Below are 23,944 nucleotides of genomic sequence, written 5' to 3'. Positions count from 1 at the left end.
TACACCTTTCAGCTTGGTTTTCTATGGAACTGAATTTACTTCTACACATATTAGGTTTTGTTCCTGTTCTCCTACCCGCTTTCTACTTCCCTATCTGTTCTGAGACTATGGATGAGGAACAATCCCTTCTTTAACATGCAAAGCATGCAAACACATGATAAATAATTATGCAAATATTTTTCAATTGCTTTCATTGTGATTTTTATTATCATTGGTTTGGTCTTATGATGGAAAGCGGAAGCTGAGTGAGCTGAAGTACCTGTCTTTGAGTGGCCCTGGGACTAGACCCTGAATTTCCTGATTGCTGTTCATGCTAGAGCACATGACTGCATGTTCTCCCCTGGAAAATTTTGATTTACAGAAACAGAAGTTCTGGAATTTGCATAACTGTAGCAGCAGTTTCTGCAGTATGCTCAAAAGCCCATGACAGCTACATTTCTGCTAAATCACAGTAAAGGAGATTACTGTCAACGCTGAATGCTTCTCTCCTGCCGTATTTCCCACCGTGAGTTTGCTGCAGTTGCTACCAGGCTGTTCTGTTACTGGCAGTAGGGGCGGGTGGCATAAGAGAAAGCATTTCCTTTGAAATGTGGTGCACATTGGAAAGAGCCTCCAGAGCCATGTGTCTGGGAATTGCATTCAGGCTGGTGTTCTGGGGGCTGTTAATGAAGTGTACTCCTAATTGCAGAGGAGGGAAGGGAATGTGAAGCAGCAGACCTCTTTCTGTAGATGAGGCACAGGAGGAAACAGGAGAGCACAGCCAAGGAGGGAGCTGCAGTAAGCAGTGCTGGTGCTCTGGGACTGGTCTCCCATCAACATCAAACCAGCAGACTCATTCCTGCGGCGCTGTCAGCTTTGTCCCCGCAGCCTGCACGCTGGCTTGTGCCGCTCAGAGGGCCAGCACAGGGGAGAGCAGCAGGGCTGGGTGCTCCAGAGGTATGGAGAGAGGCTTGCCGAGCGGTGCACCATCTCCTCCTGTCACGTGCTAACAGGGAACTGGCAGCCAACTTCATTTGTCACCACTTTCTTTCCCTCTTCAGGTAAATCCACCTCCCGTCCAGTGGCATCTTCCAAACCAGGGCTGAACATGCAATGCCAAAAGGAGAGGACAGAATGCCCTGGGAGACAGCAGCGCAGGATTTCCTCCCCCTGCCAGCTCAGCCCCTAACGATCAGTTTGTTTTCCTGGATATAATTTTAGAAAGAACTGGAAGGAGGGAAACCTTTCCTGCAGCTTTCATTTCTGTAACAAAATAATTTCTGGATGTCATTTCTGGAACAACAGTTCTGCTTGCGAAGAGGTGAACACAAGGAATTTAAGGGAAGGAACGGAGCTCTGACTCTCTGTCCAGACAGACTCCTGCAACCGCTTCTGCTGTTCATCTCCCTCACCCTGCACAGGAGGCGTTGGGAGAGGCTGAAAACATGGTAGGAAGAGCCTGAACATATTGTGCAAAGTACCATCTATATACTGTATTACTGTACAAAGTAACACATCCTTCAGTTGCTCAAAGGGACACTGAGGAATGCCACAGGGCTGGAATGCCATGGATCTGGGGAAGGACCTTCTGGAAAGAAGTGGAGGGGAAGCAGAGATATCAGGCAGCCTGGAAGATGGGATACCAAGGAATTTTGCAAGAGGAGGGGTTGGGCTGAGTGAGATGCCTGGCAAGAGGATGGATTTGCTGGAAATTCAGCGCAAGATATACGCACAATATGCAGTTCTTTTGTGATTCAATCCAAAATCATTTAATGTTTTCCATTTTTCAGAAAGCCATGGTTCTCATATCATCAGATTATGTGAGGCTTTCAGTCTTCAATTGAAAATAATTCTACTGGTTCTTCAGGTCACAGAAAAAAGCTTCGCACAGGGGAGGTTTAGACTGGATATTAGGAAAAGTTTCTTTACTGAAAGAGTTGTGAAGCATTGGAACAGGCTGCCCAGGGAAGCGGTGGAGTCCCCATCCCTGGAGGGGTTCAAAAACCTTGTAGATGTGGCACTTCAGGACAGCAGGCGTGGTGGTGTTGGGCTGATGGTTGGACTTGATGATCTTAGAGGTCTTTTCCAACCTTAATGATTCTGTGATTCTATGATAATCCAGTTTGAAAGGCAGAAAGCCTAGAGTGCAAACTGCATCCCTTTGGGGTAGTGCATGCGTTTCCTAGTGGCATTCACCCTGTTACTTTTTCAGAAGTCACCAAGAGCCTGCCTGAGCTGCAACACGTATTTGGGTTTGTAGGCCGTGCGTTCTACCTAAAATGTGGTAGATCTGTGGGAGGAAGATGGAACAGCCCAAAATGGCATCGTTTTGACACATGGAAGACAGTGATTCAGTTATTTCACAGGTACATGGACTACTGCAAATATGAATCTCATAAAAATCTCGACAGTGTTTAAAGAAGCAGTTTGATAGTGTCAGTCCCCTTATCATCATGCCAACCGGCCATTTTGTTTTGCCTTATAAGCAGAGGGCTCAAGGAACAGATGAGCACTTGGTCGGCCTGAGGAAATATAACTGTCTTCTAAGGAAGAAGCATTGTGTATGAAGCTTTAATTGACATTTCTTGATCTGGACTTGTTCTGTGAATGAGGAGAGGACCTTAGTCTCTGAGGATGCTAATCCGGCACTTCTTGCTGACCTTAAATTGACCTACGTAATTTAGACTAAACCGATGTGTAAGTGACACGATTTCTGCTGAGAAAGTGCAATATGTGCCAACACTTAGAATATTACATTTTTTTTCTGTCTAATCTAGTATCTGATGTGAATGGAGGGAAAAAATGATGTACAACATATTCCTTGCCACCAGAGTCTTAGAAAAGAGAATGTAAATGCATGAGTATGACACAAACTCCTCTCCTGTTAACACGCACTCACGCAGACTTGTTCAAGTTGCCAAAAGCATGGTTAGCCAACCTACAGCATGTATATGTGTAATTTACTGAAGGGAAGGGACAGGTCTAAGTTATGCACTTGGCCCTCAGACCACGTTTTACCTCAATACTTTTCAATGCACAAATTCTGCAAAACTTACTGGGAGAAAGTCAGCTCACGCCAGGCTCTGGACATGCTGAAAATGTTGCTCGCACAGATGATGACTTGTGTTTAATTTGTTGTTGTGGATGGGCCTGAACCAAACTCTCTAGTTCCAGACATCTCTAAATTTAGGAGGTTTTGGCATCCCAGTCCAGATATGAGTCAATAGTTCTCTGTGTTCCAAAGAATAAGTACTAGGTTGCAAAGGTGGGAGTCGTTATGTAAATGGCATAATATAAAGGAATATCTATATTAATACTTTTGTTATGCCTTAGAGCTAGAGGTTTGCCAAGGCTTAAGTGGACTCAGGATGAGCTGGACACATCCAATTAATAGAAGTAATGTGACTTTTCTTGAACAAATGTGACTCCTCGGTGCACATTACAGCTGTTGAGAGTTCCAGCTCTGCTGCATCTGGTCCTCAGAGGTTTAGAAATCGTATTCCAGTGCTGAAGCCTGCTCTTAGTTCTGATTTTGTTTGGTACTACATAAATGGGTTCTGATTTTCAGTGCTTCTGTCAGGGAAGTAAACAATATTGATGTGCATTATTGATGGATATACAAGCCCTAGAAAAAAACAAAACAGAATATGACATTAAGAATTATGTGTCTGTATGCAAAGTAAGTGCATTGGACCTCCCATCCCTTTCCTGATGTCATTGCTGTATTCATAGTTTCTATATCATGTAAAAGTCTTTTAAGGTTTCTCTCAGTGTAGCATCTGAATGTCTTCCACTGATGCCGTAATTGACATCTAAGATGTTCTGCTGCTTCTCTCTCGTCCGGAGGGAACCATATGTGCAGTTCATCCCAGGGCTGGGGTACTGGCTCAGGCAGGGCAGGTGGAAGACGAGTGCCTTGAGCCGTGCGGTTGTACTTTGCACTTGGAAGATGTACTGTGGGCTTTGGTCAAACATCTGCTGGGTTTTAAGGACAGGAAATGGGACGTCCTTCCACAGCCTCCTACAGAGCCCTTAGCGTCATTTAGAGTTTTGTGACTCACCTATCATTACATAGCAGTCTCACTGCAGGTTGTGTCCCGAGTGACTGGGATTCACCACTGGCAGTTAAAAAGGGAGAAAAACGGTGGCACCGAGGAAGATTATTCCAATCCCTCTTATGGCTTCGGAGACTGGGAAAGACAGTTCCCCCTGCTCCTCCACAGCTCTGTCCGCAGGTCACCATGATCTCCACCTCCACCCACTGCACAGGGCCCCTAACTGGAACTGTTCTTTCCATTCCAGTGGTCCCTTGCTGCTGTGAACCATGGTGGTTATAGTGCTGTGGAAGAAGCCAGGTTTGTCCCTTTTTCTGTGCTGTCTGAAGTGCTGTGCGTTTTGAATTACCCACACATGGAAGCAGCAGGCAGCAGAATGCAAACATGGAGCAAGCACAATGGACTACATGAGGATCAGCTTAGCATGCTGGATCGGTGACACTTTGCAGCATAATACAAGCTGCTTATTCTTTTTCACAGCTGTTCTCCCAAGCATTTTAAGCATACATTCGCCCTCAGCGTACAGGAGATTTACGTATTTCCCTTCCATTGACACGGTAGAAGAGACCCTCCTCACTTGCAGATTTGTTCTTTTAATAGGCATCCAGTGCGAATGGGAATTAAGTACATGTGTGTGTCCAACAGAGAGTAGACCAGAACCAGCTGTAGGCACAAATAACTGCTTAGGAGGCCCATTTTTTTGTGCTGATTTGGTAACTCACAGGACAGCCAAATCTTCCTTTTTAGGAATGGGAAGAACAGGAAAAACAGAGGACCTCATCTTCAGATTGTATCACCCGTGGAAGAGGAGAGTCAGAAGGGAGAGAACTCTCCGCATGAGGTTCTCCTCTCCCGGCTGGAGCAGCTGGAGCAAATAAGGTTCATTGTGGGCAAATGTGAGCTCATTTTGCCTCTACTCCAAGCTGGCAGAGAAGTCAGGGTGTTTCGGGCTCCGAGTCGATGCTGTGATAACTTGCTCGCGTGACTTACTAATTGAAGTTAGAGATCCTTCAAGATATTGCACAACTGTGACACAGACATGCTTCTCTCAGACTTAGTTGTCTTAAACTCCAAACCTTTTCAATTCATAACTCTAAAAGTGAAATGTATTGCAAATGGTAGAAGGACAATGTGGATTTGGGGAGAGACAGGTAAGGCTCTGTACGCGTTCTTACTAGCGGGAGATGCAGAAGTGAGTCAGCTGTGGTGTACAAGCACAAGGAACACAGTCCTCAGTGAAGTCCTTTCTGAATTAGCCGCACAAAAAGTTGAATCTTAAAGACAAAAGAAAATGGTATTAGGAGGAAAGAAGTGGCAATGACTGGAGCCCTTAATTTGATGCCAGTGATACCTCGGAGTAAGCAATTTCCCAGAGGATTGTCAGAGATGTGAAATGAATTGTAAGAGCTGCTTTACAGGCATTTGTGGGCACACACACCTGCTTACAGCAAGGGAAAAGACAGTGCGTAAATGTCTGGAATATTACATAAAAGCTGTCTGGTAGGCTAGGCAGAGCAATTAAAATCCATCTCGCTTAAACGAACCCTGAGTGCAGGTCAAACAAATCTAATTTTTATTGTTCCTTAAGGAGATGTCTGTATAGGAGACAAAAGGGGGATGCAGCCGTCAGGTTAAAAAATCAAGATGCCTTTAAAAAATTAAATGTTCACAATAGTGCTACAGCAAGCTAGATAAATGATATATTACAGCGATGGTTTAAAACTAATTGATGACTAATGTTGTAATGCATTTGTAGCTACGCTGATCTGTTATATATCTTGGCCAAGCTGAAGGGACACTTCAAGGAGAAAAATTGCTAACTGTTTTAACCTGATGGAACTTGGGGAAAAAATAGTTACTTTAAGAGATAAATGGAAAGGTTGTGACCTCCTAATGTACATCTGGGTCCTGCAATGCAAAATCAAATTATCATTAAACAGAATGTGATCTGTGATGGAATTAAAACAACTACAAACCAGTGGAGAAATTTCTGTAGAGAAATAGAATAGTGCAGTTTGAGCTGGGACCTGTAGTTAAAAACCTGCCTGGCGAAAGAACGGGTGTAACAAGTTGGTATGGAATTGTTTTGCTCTAAAATGAAAGTTTGTTTAATTGGAGACTGCAGGAAAAATGTAAGCATATTTACAGCAATTTACATATGTAAGACATTCTATAAACATTACTTAATTAGCATATGAATAATTAACAATTTACCCTAAGTTCTGAGTAACATGTGTGTCTGGCTCTTGGAGGGGAGACGGGAAGCCTCATTTTCCCCTCTTCATTTTTGTCATGCCTGAGGCTCATGCCCGCTGGGTTTTACCCTTACAGTTGGAATTCAGAGAAGATGTCAGTCAGGCTCTGCTTATTTTCACATCTAATTCATGCGAAAACCAGGTTTCCTCCTGAGGCGGTAAACTGGCCCAGATTTGCTGCAAAGTTTGGCCCGGGTTCAGTGAATGACTCACTTTAACTAAGGTACATCCATCTTCCTGGCTGAAACGCAATATGGGAAGTGTTGTCAAAGAGCAGATACCCCACAGAACCAGAGCTTACAGATTCGGGACCTTAGAAACCAAAATAATGGCTCCTTTCATCCCCTGGTTTCCTGTTACCCGGTATTAAGGACATGGAGTGGGTGTAATAAGAGCATCCTTACTCAGCCCGGGGAATCAGTGTGGGTTTTTGCAGGCTAAACGAGCTGCAAATGGCTGGGATGTGTTGCTGGAAGCTGAGCTGGGAGGAGCTGCAGTCCGTAAGCCCCCTTGGTCGTAGGCTTTGTGCAAAGTTCTATGGAATAAATACAGCAACAGGTTACAAATGGAGTTAACATTTATGGGCAGCTGCTAAAATATGGATTACCTTGAAAAGGCTGTGATTAGAAGGCCAAAAATACCACTGTGATCCTTAGCTTTAGCCTCAACCTCTGAACTGATTCGCTTGAACAGGAGTATGATACGTGAGGGCAGCCTCACAAAGACAACGCTCACCACAGGAGACACTAATTTTCTTCTGGTTGCGAATACGTTAATGTAGCAAGAACACAGACCAGCCTGTGATATTGTCTGAGAGCAATGTATTCCTCTGTGCTAAAATAACTTTCCAGTGGGAAGGGAAATGCTTGCAATACCAAATTGCAAATATTTTGTACTCTGAAGGGTTTGATGTTCCAAAAACCCGAAAGCCTCCATATATTTTAACTGCTGTACATTAGGCTTCCTCCTTTGCATTCATTCAGGTTTGGTCTGAAGCCCAATACAGGCAGCAGCTTGGAAAAATAGTTCTGTAGCTCAAGAAGGAGCAGCTGAAGTCTTAATTCTGGAGGTCTTTCTTTGTAAGGGGGACATTACTCTTGGGTCAAAATTTTAAGTTATTCGGATCATGGTATCGGTGTCAGTTTTCAACAACCTTAGAAACTCAGTGACCCAAGGACCACTGAGCTGACATAGAACATGTGTTTTCTCAAAGGATGATAAACAGTCACATCCACAGCTCCATCTGGGATTTCTTTCCCTTCACTAACATGTTCAAACAAAGTGACTCGAACAGATATTTTTCCTCCCATATCAAGGTGATTTCCTAAAGCTTGGTGCTGAGTAAATAATTCTTGGATGGGCATTTTTTTAAGGCAGAAAAAGCACACAAAATAGCTTTAGATGAAACTTTGATCCGCCAGTTAATTTAAAAGTGATAAAGAAAGGGGAAAAAACTGAGTAAACTTGAAGCGCGGCACTAGCTCACTGGGGAAAACTTGAGTTACAGCAGCAGATTTTACAAATAAAGGAGCGGACAGAGTTTAAACATCATTCCATTTGAAGGTAGCAAAAGACCTAGAGTAAGTCTAGAGGTGGTAGAAGCCCCTGGCCTCCCTCCCCAAACCCTGTCACCAGCTTTGGGGGATCAGCACAGGCCCCAGCGCTCTCAGCAACCATAAGCAGCTCCAGCAGGTTGTGTGCCCATCACCGTGGAGTTGTGCCCTGCGCGTGGGCTTGCTTCTTAGCTGCTGACCCTCTGTGGCCGGGATTCCACATTTGCAGCCCAGGGGAGGATTATCTGCCATCCTCATTTTCCAGTCCTGTATCTCCCAAGATGATGACTTTTCAGTGTACGTCGTGATGATGGGGACGAGCTGCCAGTTAAACCATCCCATGATATTTCCATGCTTACAACATACTGTAGGTAAGGAAACCGTGCTCGTGTTTGGCTCGCGCTCATAAACAACGATCCCAGCAGTTCTTGGAGAGGGTGGAGTTACGTACCCAGTCTCATACTCCTCCTACTTTTGAAATTATATCAGACATAAAATAGCCTAAAATAAGAGTGAAGTTACCATTTATTTCCTTCCTCAATTTCTTATCTTGTTTTATGGCAACATTTCCTATCTGTGGCTGACAGAAATGGCAAAAATGTACAGTATTTCTGATTTTTGTTGTGTCTTGCTTATTTCACTTCCAGTCTTTCAGGCTGGCCAATGATTCAAAAAGTTTATTAAAGCTGTGGTGCTTTTGTCATTGCTTCAGAAAGCCAGACCAAAATCCAAAGGTTAGCAACCAGAATGTGATTTTAAAGAATGCTTAAAGCAGTTTCATTCTGCTGCGTGTGCTGGACACTTGAAGCAGCTCTAAACTGCACTTGTCTTCTATGCCAAAAGATTTTTTAACTTTTGCACACGTATTTCTATATATGTTTTAACTTACTGATAGCATTTCCTCCATTTGTTTATACTAAGGCTTTATGACTGTCAGAGTAGCGTTAGGAAATTTAAAATGTACCTTTGATTGTTCTGTCTTTTTCCATGTTCGTTCTACTATAATGTCAACAGTCTAAAGGAGTTTTTGATGTGATGCACTGAATATTCTGACTCATAAGAGAGTTCAGCATTGGATACATCATTTACCAGTTCACTGCCGTCAAAAGCCGTTGCATCCTTCTTCCCTCTTGACCCAAGCTTGATTAATCTTTCCACAGTTTTGGTTCTGACACGCTTTTGAAACAGTGTTGATGCTCCTAGGAAGCCTTAAGTAAGAACCGAGGCATCTGCTTCATGCTGTTTGGGCAGCTCTAACAACTGCAGAGGGAATGGAATAATCTCCCCCAGACCTCCGAGAGCATCACATTTCCACTGCTGGCAGCACTTCCCCCCGCACGGTGCCCGGTACGTGTAGCACTGGCAGGAAGGGCTGGGGAGACTCCTGTTTGCTGGGCTGTCACCTATGAAGCTGCACGAATTTAGGAAAGACCAGGTTAGCTCCAGGAGGAGGGAAGGGTTACAGCTCTTCTTCTCTGGTTCTGCACACGTCAGAGGTTTTCAACATCAGTGAGACCATCAGTGTGTATATTCTGATTTCCATCTGTCATGCAAAGCATAAATCCAAAGCACTACATGAGATCAATCATACCCAAAATATTTAAAGGTACCTAAAATGTTGGAGAATTAAATCTTACATTTTCCTCCAGAGCCCTGAGTGGTGCAGACATTCTGTTAATCATATATTCCAAGCGCAGGCAATATATTAAGTTTGGAAAACAGATTTATATAACAAAGATGAAGCAGAATTAACTGGATCCACAAATGTCTTTCTACTCACAGCTGTCTGTAATTGTTTCATTGCTTTTCTTTGGGTTTTATCCTGTTTTGCTGTGACCACCTACTGGCAATATATCTGCAAGGAAAGGAAAAAAAGCAAGAAATTCTAATGGGTAAGACGTACAAGATAAATCCTGTGATGTTTTCTAATATGTGAATATTCCTAAATGCCAGACTAAAACATCCCTCCAACGGTTTCTTTTACAGACTTTCCTTGTTCCAGAAACTTGGCTTGAGTTAGGAGGAAACCCCATAACTGTCCCCTAAAAGTTGAATTGCATCAGTGTGGGTAAAATGTTGGGCCAATTGCTTTAATGGTGTAATTCCGTGAAAATCAGAAATACTACACCAGGGCTGAATCTGCCCTGTGGTATAAAATCATCTCCCTAGAGGCAAGACTTTTGGAAACAGTATCATGTTTTAATTACAAGCAGACAATTTGTTTTGGGTTGTATACAGAGCATGAAAATCTAACTGCTATAGGAACTAGCTACATATATGGGGATTTTATTCCTGTTCCAGTGCTGTTTGGTTTATTTGTGTATGATTTGCAGGTGGCTAAATGAAACAGACTTCTTTTTATGTACTTGAATAAGCCCCTGTTGAATTTAAGATTTTAAAAGATAACAGTGCTGGCTTTAGAACATCACTTGTACATTTTGCAATGGGTTTCAGAAAAAGGCTGCATGTTGTTTATGATCTGGGAAGTCCAGATTTCAGTTAGCAATCTTACCCTTGGGGAACAGACAATGATATTTTTTACAAATTAACCGATGCTGATGGTACTCTGCCTCCCATGGCTGTGTTCATTAGTTTCTGAATTCAAAGGGCAAAATAGGATCTGCCTTTTGTAGAAAGTCCCAGGCACGGCAGGAGGACACGCTGCTTGAAGTGTGGTTGAGCCTTCTTCAACCCCTCTCCACCCTGACTGGATTTTCATAGAATCAGAAAACAGAAAATTTTGGCATCACTATAACAAACTGCTTCATGTAAGCTGGTCATATTCTATGGAAGAAGTCTTGAAAGGATGTTGCAGAAAAATATTTAATCTCTGTTAGTTATTTTTCATGAGCTGTAAGTTATTGTGAAATTTAAAGAGCTCGACAGATTTTCACAGCTTGGCTTGTGAAATTCATTTCCAGCTCAACAGATTGTGATTTCACGATTTTGCACATCTGGATTTTGGCACAGAGATGTGATGGCAGATGTCTCTGGCAAATCTGCCTCCCAGACAGAGAAGGGCAGTGTGTCTGCTCGTGGTCAGTGAGGAGTCCAGTCCTGTCTGGGAGTTGTAACCTGCCCGCCCTCACCTCGGCAGCTTCTGTGCCAGTAGGCAAAGGCTGCACAGCCGTAGTTGGCCCTGACATCAGTGATCTCAGGAATTACTTCAATATAGAAGTTAGTGATAACGTCGTATTTCTAATATTTAAGGAGCGTAAAGGGATATGGAAAAGTTGCAGGGGTATCTGTGCTGTGTGAATCCGTTCTGGGAGCAAACAGAACATTTTCACGTGCTGGCAGCACGGGTGGGTACAGCGACGATGGGTGCAAAGACCCCCACTGCAGGTTCTTTTCTGGCCAGGCATTTGGGGATGGGGCGGGGGAGTTTCTCCTTAACCTAATCTGTGGAGATCTGGCAGTCTTCCCAGAGGGGAACCAGTCGATGAAAACACGACTTTAGGATTTTTTTCAGCATTCACACCACAGAAGGAGAGTTTATAAAAGGGGCAAGAGTCATGTGCTTTTTCCCTTTGTGTATCGCTGTATGGCAACAAAGTGATCCTATTTTCTCACCAGGATCACACAGTGTTACAGAACTTCACTTATTTTTATGGCATTGGCAGCGCAGTTTCGAAAGAAAAATCCTGGTGCTGTCTGGAATGCTCAACTGTTGGGTACCAGAGACAGAAAACATCCTGCCTGCCGTGAACGTTAGGAAAACAGAGCAGCCCTGACTCAAGTGCCAAGTGGTTTTTTGGAAGGCTGACTCCCCTGAGAATAAAGGATATTGGTATCCGGCCAAAAGGGCAGGCAGGAACCGGCCCTGGGCAAGACACTGGAATTTTGGTGGAGCCTGAAATATTGTATGCTTGTTTGTATCAGCTTCTGACTTTTGTATTAAAAGGTGAGCTACCCAAACCGTAAGGAAATGGGTCACAAACTGATAAAATCTGAATTATTTTTCTAGCTCTATTTAGAGCCGTGTAAAACAGGGATTTCCCTTTTTGGCTGCTCTAGTATCTAATAGTAACTTAATATCTCTGTTAAAAACAGAAGAAGTCCCCCAAAGGAAATTTCCTTTTTTTCCTATTGTACACTCAAAAATCCCTTCTTGCCGTTGCACAGTATTCAGTTGTTTTTTACTTCCCTATTTCCCTGTTTGAATGAATAGTCCTAGTCTAATGACTCAGTAAGCATTTCGTCCAGAGTATTCCCCAGCTTCTATTTCCTATACCAGAGTTACACTGCTTCTTAAAAATGAGATTGAAAACCACCCTCAGGTGCTTGTATTAACTGCCTAAGCAAGCACGTGTTATGTGACCCTTTGTAAATCTTCCCTTCAATTGTTATGCTAATCAATACCTAAGTAAGCAGAATTTTTAAATGCTGAAAGATCCATATCTGCTTCTGTAAGTAATTTGCTTACCTCCTTGTTTTGTTTTGGTACATGGACCGGTTTTAGATTAAGTTTTCTGCACAGAAATTCTTGAAAACGCCACGTGTAAGTGGGAAAATTGCAAAAGAGGAGGAGATTGTACATATAGATAGATTTTATGTTAGTCATTTCCTCTTTATCTTAAATTTAGGAAGATTTGCGAGATAAGAGATTAGATCCCTTTGTGGCTTCATTTCCAGTGTTGCAAAGCAGCTCAGCAGCCAGCACAGCTAGTCTCCCAGCTTCCACCTCCTCTGAAAAAAATGATGTCAGGTTGTCTTGGCGAGGCTACTTCTGCTGTCCATGGCCTCACTGAAAGATACTGGATGAGAATATGCCTCGACAATCTCTCTTTTATCTGTGCTGAAGTCTGGCACTGATCCTACGTAAGAACTCTTTTTTCTTCCCCGCAGTGGTAGTTTCAGTTATCAATACGTACCCACGCTTGCTGATTTGAGGCCCAAAAGAAAGTCCCCAAGCCGTTTCTTTTCAGCCTTCAAGGTTGAAGTGCACCCCACTGGACTGAAAGACCTTGTCTGGTGCAGCTGAGAATCCCGAACCACTGGATTCAGAAAGACCAACAATTTTTCCACTTACTTATTTTTGCAAAATGCCCCGCTGACTGCAAAGCTAGGCCCAGTATTTGCATTTCCAGCACGGCTATGGTGGGCAACGCAGCCAGCCATTCTGCACATAGTTTTGTACTGGGGCGTCTCACTGGTGCACGCGTGCGCTCCCGAAATGATGGCTCACTCTAACGCTGAGGAGTAGGCTGGGACGCTGGGCCAGAGCTCACAGCCAGCGAGACCGAGAGACCTTTCTGTGTTGATCTCAATGGAGCAGGACTGGATCTTTATTTCCTTGACAAGGCTGGAAAACGTTCGTTCTGCCTCTTTCCCCTTCACAGGCATATTTTCTTTTCTTTATAGAATAAGTCATTTGTCTTTATCTCACCATTCACCTCTCTCTTTGATTGCAGTTAATGGAATTGTCACCTTTATGTACTCATGTTCCATTTCTCAACCTGTCTGGACTTTGGCCTCCAAAGGTTACCGCTGCTAGTGAAGTAATATGATTAAGTGAGTCTTTTTAGACAGATTTATGCAAGATTTCTTCTCCAGCAAGTGTCACATCTAGTCTAGTTCTGCAAAAGAGAATATTTCACAGATGCCAACTGTCATCTAAAACCACTAAATTGTTCTACAGTGCTGGTAGAGAGGACTGCAGGCCATCTCAGAGCAATGCTGATTTACGCTACCTGAGCTGTATCCCTGCAGCTTGAAATACGGGCTTTTGTTAATAATGAAAAAAAGAACGTTCCTGTCTCACAGAAAGCACATTTAAAATGGAATTTTCATTAGTTACTCTGTAATGAAAAGGCAAAAGGGTATATTTTAAGTGAATTTGTCCAGAATCTTGGAAAAAGAGGGAGGTTCTTTGAAGCAAAACTACAACAGCCACACTCTAAATAGAAAGAAGTGGTCTTGTGTTCCATTTAAGGTACATACATCTGCAAGATTTTCAAGTTTACAGAAAGATTATGGAATTATAGAGGTTTCACTGCACACATATCTACTCCTCCTGCATATGATACGAAGCACAAATTAATCATCGTTATTCTGCACTAATATAACACCTCTTAACCCTCAGCTTTCAGAATATTTCAGAGGAGTAATTAATTAAGCCTCATGTGGTCTTGGGAATACGTGTTTGATTCTTTCATTTTAAAAATAAAAGCATTTTCAGGACTTTGATTTTGGAGGCCAGAGATCTCATAACTGTTCTTGAAAATATCTTCATTTGTCACCCACTTGGAAAGAAACCATGTGAGTGCTAGAGAAGTGTAATGAAATGGAAAAATGTATTAAGGAAAAGTGAATACGTTTATCTGTACTTACAGATAGACAACTTTTTCCCTTTTTTTTTTTTTGCTATTTATTGGAGCAAAAAGACCTGGATAAATCAAGTTACTAAGGTGATGTAGGCATAAAAAAGGCAAAATTGATCCTCGTCTATAACTAAAAGGATGCATAGGGAATTATTATTGATACTGTGAAAGTCACTAGCAAAATATCGCTTTGAACCTTACCCATTATGTTGGGCTATGGTCACTCATGTTCAGAGAAGATGAATTCTGACTGAAACAAGTGCAGAGAAAGCACATTAGATATTCCAAAACTTGTTGTTGTGAAAGAAAATGTAAATGGTTAATGTTTGACATGGCAAAACAAAAGTTAAGAAGGGATTTTAATGGTGTCTACAACTACACTGTGGGAGGAGAACACGTATTATTTACATTAAAAGAAAGTGTCAGAAATCTATGAATATATGGGGGATAGAAATAATGACATTTGTTTTTAAGCAACAGAGGAATAGGATTCTGGAACAAAACAGTGAAGAAAGGAGATAGCTGGGAGGGTGAAGAGCAAGAGCTCAAAACTGGAGCTCAGCATGCGTATGGAACGGTTTGTAGGGTTTGACTGTCAGAGGCAGCGGAAGCATGCTCAGGTCCATTTCTCTGGCCTTCATTTTACTGCTTTTCAGTTGAACAAAACATTTTGCTATATCCACAGTCACAGTACTTTCTTTTGGGTCGCTGAACTAGTGTGAGACAGCTTGTTTGTGCCTCTGAACTCTGTACTTTTTCTCCATTGCGCAGACTTCCTCGGTCAGAGCGGTGGCCTCACCCTACGGTCTGTTGCCACGGGCCAGGTGCCCGCGTGGCGGGACCGGTCTGACTCAGATCGGGGTGTACACATCTCAGAAGAGAGAAATCTGCATCCCACTGCAGGAGGCGCAGACCTCCCGGGGAGCAAAGCAGAGCATGGAGCACACGCTCCCACAGTGCAGTGAGCTGGCTTGGAAGTGCAGTTAGGAAGGTGGTATATAAAAAACCAAATATCTTTCTTTTCAAACCAAAGCATTTGGACTAATGCAAGAAAACTCCAAATACTTCACTTTGGGTCTAATGGCCTTTCCTTCCCCCTAGACGTTAGGTATTCCCAATGGAAAGTCAATTTTCACCCAGAAGATTTCAGTTTTGTAGAAGTGGTGTTTTCCATCAGAAAACCATTCCAACGGAAAATTACTAACTGGTTCTAATACAAACCAACTAGCAAAGCTCTCAAAATGATTCAGTGGCAAGGCTGGAATGAGAACCCACAGCTCCCGACCACGAACCCTGTGCTCTAGCCACGAGACAACACTCATCTTTCCCTGAGGAAGGTTGTTCCTGCAGTGTGTCTGCCTGGGCCAAAGTGGGAAAACTCTGGAAATGTTGCAAGAGAGCTTTTTGCTGCAAGATTTCCTGCTGCAGAATATTTGGGGGATACTGGGAAAAATACCCGGTGGCTCCCTGGAGCCTGCTGAGAAGTGCTGGGACGCGGTGGGGCCGTGCTGGTTTCCATCCGCTCATCCCTGCGAGGGTTGTGGAGGGACGCGCTGGGGTCTGGCCCTGCAGCATGCAGCCGCCGTTGGCACCGCTCTGCTTTGGAGGGACGCGTTGAAATGACGAGTGGATCCCACTGCCCTGCCCTCTGTTTCAAGCAAACCTGAAATGAACTTGGGGTTTATTCCTCACAGCAGGAATTTTCCAGCTTTCCAGGTTGTACTCAAATGGAGTGACCCCGGGCAGCAAATCTAACTCATGGCTTGCAGTCCTGCTTTATTTATTTGAGAAGTGATTATGTATTTCTGGGTCAAGGTGGGGGATGTTTCGACTTGTCCTTGATCCAGGCATCCCCTTCTGTTTGTTTTCCTCGCGGTTATTCTTGCCCTGGCTCTCTGGATGACTAGAAAGCTAATGCTTCTGCAACCCCCAACATTTCCGCAGACTGGCAGGGTAACGGGGCTGAGAAACACGATTTAGCAACAGCCCCTTCAGCAAAAAGAGCCGAACCCCCTCCTTGCTTCTGTTTCATTCTCTTTTAAATAAAGGAGAAACAGGACTCCCTCTCCGAGGCAGAATTGCCCCCCTCAGCCGCATTCCTGACAGGGCCCAGCGCACGCCGGGCCTGGCAGGGCAGCGCGGCCTGACAGCTTCGCCTTACACCCCGCAGCCCCCCGGCCCCGCACGCCAGCCCCCAAACGCAAACCAGATGCCGGCACCGGCCGGCGCGGCCTTCAAAGGCGAGCGGGGGAGGCCCAGCCGCTCCCGCCTCCCCTTCCCCGCCCCGGCGGGGGACGGCGGCGCAAGCGCGGCCGGGGCCGGAGCTGGAGGTGGCGGGGGGAGAGCTCGGCGGGCTTCCCGGCAGCGGCCGGCGGTCGGGAAATTGCCCTGTCAGGAAGAGCGCGGTGTCTGTCGCCCGCTCCCCGCGCCGCTAATGTAGTGTTTCAGTGCGGACAAGTAAGTGCCCGGCGCTCGCCGAGACCTGCCCCTGAGGGGAGCGCGCGCTCCCTCAGCCCCGCGCGCGCTCCCTCAGCCGCCGCCCGGCCCAGGCCAGGCCCCTCTGCGCGGCTCCGCGCTGGAGGCGGGACGCGGCGGCCTGCAGAGACCTCCTTCCCTGTTCGTGAGGTGCTGCTGATCCAGGAACCGCGTCGCTTTCGCGCGGCGGTGGTTTTTAATTCGAAGCCGCTGTGATGGCCGTGTGTCACCCCCCCCCCCCCCCCCCCCCCCGCCGGCTTGTTCCCCGGGGACCCCCAGCTCCGCGCTGCCAGGCCGCGCGTTGGCCGTGCCATTAAGTGGCTCCCAATCCCTTTTGGAGCCTGGATTTCGCGTAGCTGGTAGGGCATTACAGGGTTTACATTCCCGTCTCCCTGCCTGGCTTCCCAATGTTTGCTTTTCCTGATGTTTCTCAACAGCGCAGCCTATATATAACGCCTAAATTGAAGGAGAAGGGGTCTGCCCTTTTTCACAGCCCCTTTGCGTTGACAGGCTCTGGGCAGCACAGAGGGCACGCAGCGCCTAGGGAGGCCCTTGAGGTTTCGCAGGGCTGGGGTGGGCACGACACTTCCCCCCGTGCTGCCTGCTGGCGTAGGAGCCACCATTTTCCCCGCTGCCTCTCCCTCAGCTTTAAATGGCAGTGCTCAGGTGACCTGGCATAGGCAGACGGGACGTGTACATCGCTTACATACTTGCTTAATCCTCCAGATCCCTGGGAGATTTCCTTAAATGTATTCCTTGCTCAAGTTGGTAGTTTCCAGTCTTGTATCTCTGGCACAGGTGTTGCTGGCACTGGTGTCCTCTCGCTCCTTGCTTCCACCGCTGCCTCCTTCCTCCTCTTGCAGCTCGGCTTTCTCGCGACTTTGCAGCGCTGTCTTTGCATGGCAGTTGCTCCTGCGTTTTTGTAAAGCTTGCGGGCTGGCGTGGAGCCCACCCCAATAAGCTGGTGAATTTTACTTGTGCTCTGCTCCAGCCCTCCCCGTAATGGCCGTGTTCCTCGCCAGTGACGTGCTCTGCACCGGTTAGGAACTGGTGACCTTGCAGATTCTTTCTCTACTGAGGTGCCTGGGACTTGTTAGCAAGTTTAATATATTTAGCATCAGTGCCTCTTCTCTGGAGAACACTTAGGAAATAAACGTCAGGGAAGGAGAGGAGAGGACTCTCTCATCTCTGAGGTTCTTAGAAAGTAATAAACAGAGACATTACTGTGAAGGTGGTCTCCTCGTTTTTCATCCTCATTTATTCCCTCGTCCTTGAAGACCATTTGCTTAATTTATTGAAATTAACTTTTTTTCTAAATGTACTTAAATATAGTAGAAAAACATACTGAATTTTTAAAGTGTCTTTAAATGTTAATGGCCCCCTTCAGGAATATGTACTGGCATATGGTAGGAAAAAAAAAAAGCGCAGCTTCTTTTTTTCTTCTTGGGAAGGGTGCCTGGGATAGGAGAATGAAAGAGGAAAACGAAGAATTGGGTTCTTGTAGGTACAGCTGTTCCCAGCTGTAAGAATCAGGGCAGAAATAAATTTATAGTGTCAGGAGAGACTACATAAACTAGTACTAGGATAGGAAGCTTTGATGTGTATTCTTAGCCACTTTTGTTACTCTGTCCTGTGTTTCTAACAGTGCTACAGCTAAGCTATCATTTGAAACTGTTGGTTCTTTTGAAAAAATTGTCCTCTTCCCAAATAGCGCTCTTACCCGTTTTTTTTCTTGTACTGCCTTGGTAAGCCTGCCTTCTCTTTCCATAAGCCATTCTTCCTTTAAGCATTCTTTTCATGCTCTTAGAGGTTGATCTTTATCCTGAGAACTAGTAGATTTACAGGAGACGATCAGAATAGCTCTCCTGTGTGTTCCTGTTTTGTATCTTGGGCTTTTCTAATGACTCATGTTGAAATTTTTCCCTGGTACCTGCCACTGGAATATCAGAGAGCCTGGTGTGCAAAATTGACGGCAGTGGTATGGCCTTAGTAGAAATGTGTCTTAAAGCTTCATTTTCCAAGGGAAATCTCTGATTAGCATTGTCTAGTTTTTTGGCTCTTGTTGATATCTTCTGGTTGGCGTCTTGAGCTACCTGCAGTTTCCCCTCTCCATTTCCAGATGTGAAAGGGAAAGTACTCAGACCGTTCATAAAATAAAGTTTGAAAAGTTGTGACCTTCAGCTGTTGGAGGGAAGCAAGCTTACAAGCTCTTGACTTCTGAGATGTTTTGGGGAAGTCATTGAAGGGAACTTATAGAGAGGTGCTGGCCTGATACCCTTTCAGGCTTGTCTTTGTGGGAGTTTGAAATTATGAAACTGATGGGATCATTAAGGCAGATTTTGCATTGATAAAAAACAAAACAAACAACCAACCCCCCCTGCTCTGTATGTAGGGAGAAGGAAGAGAACTCGCTGGATTCAGATGAACAGATGCAATTCTTCTTTCACTGTAAAAAAGAAGGGGATGTAGACATGTTACACATGTACAGTCTGTCTAGGTATCTGATTTTTGTGCAGAGTTTGTTTTTCTTTTAATCTAAGCTAGTGTGCAACCTCACTTCCTCTTAAATAGTTGTGACAGGAACTTCAGGGCTAGTGTTTTTTGGAATTGCAGCCCAAATAAATGTTTAATTTTAAAATGACAGATTACTTAGGGCTCTAATTCTTCTCATGCTGTTACTATGCAAGAGTGAACAAATACTGTGTAGTAAACTGTGGACTCGGCTTATAGACACATGTTTGCTTCTGGGCTGAGCATCCTGAAAGAAGTGGTTTACAGCACGTCTTTAAAAATTGATTTCACTGTTGCATCTACTGCTGGCCTAAGTGTTCCAGTATCTGCCAGGAGTAATTATAGACAGTTGGTTCAGATGTTACTTAAATGTGTAAGCCTTAATGGGAAGTGCAGTGGATTTCAGCCAGAATGCCAATTCTGATGTTTTGTCATTTCATAAAACTGTGAACTCAGAACAAATTATTTTTATACTGATCTGCCAATATGTAATCGCACAGCTAGGGCCAAATTCAACCTTGAAGTAGCACTGGCATCTACAGATGTGATTACAGTTAGAGTATCAGCACTAACCTAAATTTGGCTAGTTTGGTATCCACAGTAGCAGAATGGCTTTATTTACCCAGGATTCCAGGTGAACCCTGGCCTAAAGCACGTGGTGCCGAGGCTGGTTTGCTCCAGAAATGCAGTTTAAAGCTAGTGTGCATATGGTTGCATGAGCTGTAATTGTGCCTTTTGCATTTCGTTGCACTCCAAGTTCTGTTTTGTAATTTAAACAGATATTTTGTAAATTAACATTGTGCTAGGGATGTGTTCAGTGTATGCTTCTCTTTGTGTTTGCGTGTGGTTTGGATTTTTTTTTATTTTATTATTTGTTCCTCAGTTTTCATTACGGCGTAGAAAAAAATGAAAAGACACAAAAGTCAGAGTGCAGGAATCTTCCTCTTTTACAGGCAGTGAATGGAGATTGTTCTTTCAGTCCAGCATGGGGTAAGTTAAAGTAATAGAGATACAGTAATAAGAAAGATCCTCCTTAGCATTAGATTCATAAGCTGATGGATCCAACCACTTGGATCCATCAGTCACTTTGGAGCCTGTTGCCTCCTTTCAACTAGTCCTGAAGCTGTTACAGCTAGAATTTATACAATAATCAGATGGCATCTTTTTCCCCCCCTCACAGTCAATGTAAACAAGGTAGTGTCTTCTTTCAGAGCTTCAAGCATTCTGCAGTGTCATTTGGGACATGTCTGTCTGCCAGATCACTTGCACAGCCTTTAGGGATGCGTGCAGCTGCAGTGTCAGAGGAGGGCATAGATCTGCATAGGTTGGTGTGTGTGGATTGGATTGATTGCTCTTTTCAGGGTGTGGAGAAGAAAGGGTGCTGCTATATACCCTCTTAATTCCTTACGTTTCCCTCTGTGAGAATCGTGTCTTGGCATAAACTGATCAACATTTCCTCTGTTTGATGAACTGTAGGTCATGGCAAGCATTCAAAATCCTGCAGACGTGAGTGCACCTGTGATGTTAGCAAGTGTCAAGAGTTTAATCCTGAGCTACTCATATGGCTGGGAGTTTTGCTGCTGACTTTAATGGCTGCAGGATCAGACCCTGCTTTTGAAGTGATGGTGAAGCCCAAGCAGGGCCAAGAAAACCCTGAAGGGACTTTGAGCTGTTTGGTTTCCCCAGTAGTGTGTGTCTTCTCTCCTTGTCTCATTTTGTGTGTTCTCACGGCTCTTTGCTCAGCCTTCCTTTTTCCTGAGAGCTCCTCTCTGCAGCTGTTTCCTGCTGTTCCTGGTGTAAGATGAGCAGTGGAGCAGAGAAAGCTGAACATGTTTCTTTTGTCTGGCATAGTTACAGGCTGGGGAACAAATAAGGCAGCCCAGTTTACTGCTGTCACGTTGATAATCTTGGAGCGAGGGAGCTGGTCTGTCTTTGGTCTCACAGACTGTCTCTGACCGGGCAGCATGGCTGCTTTGCGAGGCATGCTGTGGCGTTCGTCTCGTGCCTGTTGCAATGCAGAGCTCATCAGGGCATGCAACAACTGTGTAGGTGCCTTGATCTTCCTTCTAAAGAAAACCAAGGTGAGCAGTAGCCTTGGGTCTTCTCCAAGCACATAGTTGGAAGGAGCTCCCGGATTCCTCTGTTGAGACACACTTTGAGGGCCAGCGCTCCCTGAACATTGAGATCCCTGGCCTTCCATAGCAGGACCTCTTTGTTCCGGTCAGTTGACACCAACATGTTGTTTTTCTACTGTGAGCATCTCTACATGCCCAAAGCAGTCTTGGGATCGTTACTTGCTGCCTATTAGTACTTACTACTGTATTATGGCACTCACTATTGGCACATCCATGAGTAGTGAGAGAGCAGAAAAACGCCTTCTGACTTACCTGACCATGTTAAGATTGTGAGTTCAGAACACCATCCATAGTCTGTAGATAGCTGCAGTGGACCTTCTGGGGACGATTCAGAATGTGATGGCATCATAACTGCATGGAGAAGGTAAATACAAAGCAATTGCTTAATGTCTTCTCTGGCTCAGGAACTCGGGCACATCAGATAAAGCTAGCAGGTGGCACACACAGAACAAATGAAAGGACTTTTACTTGCATTGTTTACACAGAACTTTATAACTCATTACCACAGTAGTTTGCAGTTACAAAAGTTTCACTGGATTCAAAAAGAGCACAAACAAATTTGGAGAGGAAAAAGCCTTCAAGGTCTGCTAATCCTAAAGATAAAATGTCTGGCTCAGGAAGTGCCTCTACTATAGATAGCAGGAGGAAGAAGGTGTCCTGGGGAAGTATCGCTGGGTGAAAAGGGCAGGCATATGCTTTTCTTATGGCTTCTGCTGTTTGTGGCAGGCTGCTGTACTAATGGGACCTTTCATCTGACCCAGTGTGACCGTGCTCTTCTCTTTAATCGGGGTCCAGAATGCTCTTACTTGGTCAAGGGTACTATGGGCTGTGTCTGCCAGTGTGAGTTCAAGAGAGGAACTGGAAGGCAAGCATCATTTTTCAGTTTTAGTACAAATCTCTTCTAGAGCAGATTATAAAGAAAACCAACTCCGTTGTACATTTAAGAGCTTGATATTTGTTGGCACTGGTCATGCTGATGTATTTCTGCTATATCTATGTAGGCAATAGAAGCTGAAAACAAATAAATTTTGGATCTCATTTCTTAGAATAATTTGCTTAATCATTTTCATTTCTTCACTGATTAGTGACACCAGGACAAACTGGGCTATGTCTTGCTTTATATCACAGCAGGTGGAAGTAGTTTGGCCTGAAAGTATTTAAAATGTAAAAGACAGAATTAAAGGGCAGAAGGCAGCGATGAAGTAATGGCTTTGTCTTGGACACTGGTGGGGGGGAAGATACAGAGAGACATTACAGAAGATGAGTACATGGTGAATTATTTATAGAGAGAAAAGGAGATACTAGAAAGTAGTAGAATATTTTCAGTCCTGTGGTGGAATTTATTGAGAGTATCTTACAATGGTGGGGCGGGCAGTTAGGAGGGTTTTGGCAGAACAATCTAGATATTATGGGATGAGGAGCTGGGGTCTGATTCTGCTACTAAAATAAGGTCTCTTCCACTATTTGCAGCTGCTTTTCCTTGTTCTAAGATGTGAGAAAGCTCCACAGAAAATACCAGAAAATGGACTAAATAATCTAGAAGTGTTTGTTTTTTAGTGAAGAAGCATACTTTCCCCAGCTTGGCTTTTATGTGTTCCAGTTTTGTTATTGTTAACACAGTCCTCGCATTCCTAAGGCAGAGATCTCCTGTGCGTACGTGTTTCTGTTTTGGGAAGGGAAAAGGGGAGACGAGGTGTGCTTTTGTTCTTGTTTTTGTTTTGTTTGCTGTTGGGTAGCTGAAAAATAAATGGTTGTTGATAGTTATAGCATAGTCCCCTGGGCATTTAAGGTTATTATTCTATATTAGTACTGCCCTTCAATGCAGCATTAGAATTCCCCATCTGCTCCCACTCTCCCACACAGACATGTGCCTTCTTTGTCTCTTCACATCCAAACAGGAATTAAAGATCCTGGAAGAGGAAAGGGAGTTCACTGTCTTCAAGAAGAGATTTGCCACTCTACCACCACCAGTTTTGTTAGTTTACTGTAACCCTAGAAAGCCAACAAAGTGCTGAATTTCCAGTATATGTCAAAAATGCTTCTTTTATTTATCTCCTTTCTACAATAGAAAAGCAGCTTTTATTTAACATATTGAGATCTTTTCACTCTAAGATTATGAAGCCTGATTTGAGCCTGTTAATCTTTTTCCTGGTAATCCATAGAAAAGCACAGCTGCACTACTAAAAACATAGTGTTTATCCATGATCCCTGGGTCTGGGCAGCCTGCAGCGTTCCAAAGATCAAAGTTTAAACCAGACGTGCCAGTCCTTCATAATTCCTTGTATTTAAGCACACGATACCACAAAATCTATACCTGCTGCTGATAAATACTTCTGCTGAGCTTCAGCCTGCGTGCATGTGAGTGTGCAGCCCTCCTGTACTGTAGCTTTAACAGAAAGGTACGTCCTGGCCATATGATAACCCTGAAGTAAGAAGGTAGGACAGACAAGAGTTTAGTAGTTGTAATGAAACAGTCCTCTGGTTACTTAGTCATTCCTTTTAGATTAAAGTAAACAATGTTAAGGATTTTCTTTTTTTTTTAAAGAAATATTGTTGCAAATGACAGTTTCACCCCTCTTTTTTTTTCTTTGCCTATGTGGGAAAACTAGCACATTTGTTTAAGGATAAACTGGGAAGTCTGTGGTTTCCAGCACGCAC

At 44.2% G+C, this 23,944-nt stretch overlaps 1 protein-coding gene and 1 long non-coding RNA gene across 6 annotated transcripts in view; one reads left to right on the top strand and one right to left on the bottom strand.

The window, feature by feature from the left end:
* The window catches only part of FGGY (FGGY carbohydrate kinase domain containing), a 220,808-nt gene that overhangs the window by 57,130 nt on the left and 139,734 nt on the right, over positions 1-23,944 (top strand). Inside the window, exon 1 of one of the 5 annotated variants that reach the window (XM_075424386.1) lies at positions 1,447-2,676. The exons of 1 other annotated variant lie outside the window; for it this stretch is intronic. The gene's annotated coding sequence lies outside the window, so the exon portion shown is untranslated. Of the gene's footprint in view, positions 1-1,446; positions 2,677-16,458; positions 16,623-23,584; positions 23,686-23,944 lie in introns of those variants that run through there. 3 more of the 5 variants (XM_075424391.1, XM_075424384.1, XM_075424385.1) reach the window with 3 other exon arrangements.
* On the bottom strand, positions 2,668-17,634 carry LOC142361770 (uncharacterized). The gene is made up of 3 exons (XR_012764378.1): positions 17,351-17,634; positions 9,623-9,697; positions 2,668-9,253 (listed from the first exon to the last, which is right to left on the bottom strand). It is a non-coding gene; the product is annotated as an uncharacterized LOC142361770 (long non-coding RNA).

The sequence above is a fragment of the Opisthocomus hoazin genome, chromosome 6 (genome assembly GCF_030867145.1).
Source record: "Opisthocomus hoazin isolate bOpiHoa1 chromosome 6, bOpiHoa1.hap1, whole genome shotgun sequence".
Classification (NCBI taxonomy): domain Eukaryota; kingdom Metazoa; phylum Chordata; class Aves; order Opisthocomiformes; family Opisthocomidae; genus Opisthocomus; species Opisthocomus hoazin.
This window is presented reverse-complemented; position numbering and strand designations above follow the sequence as displayed.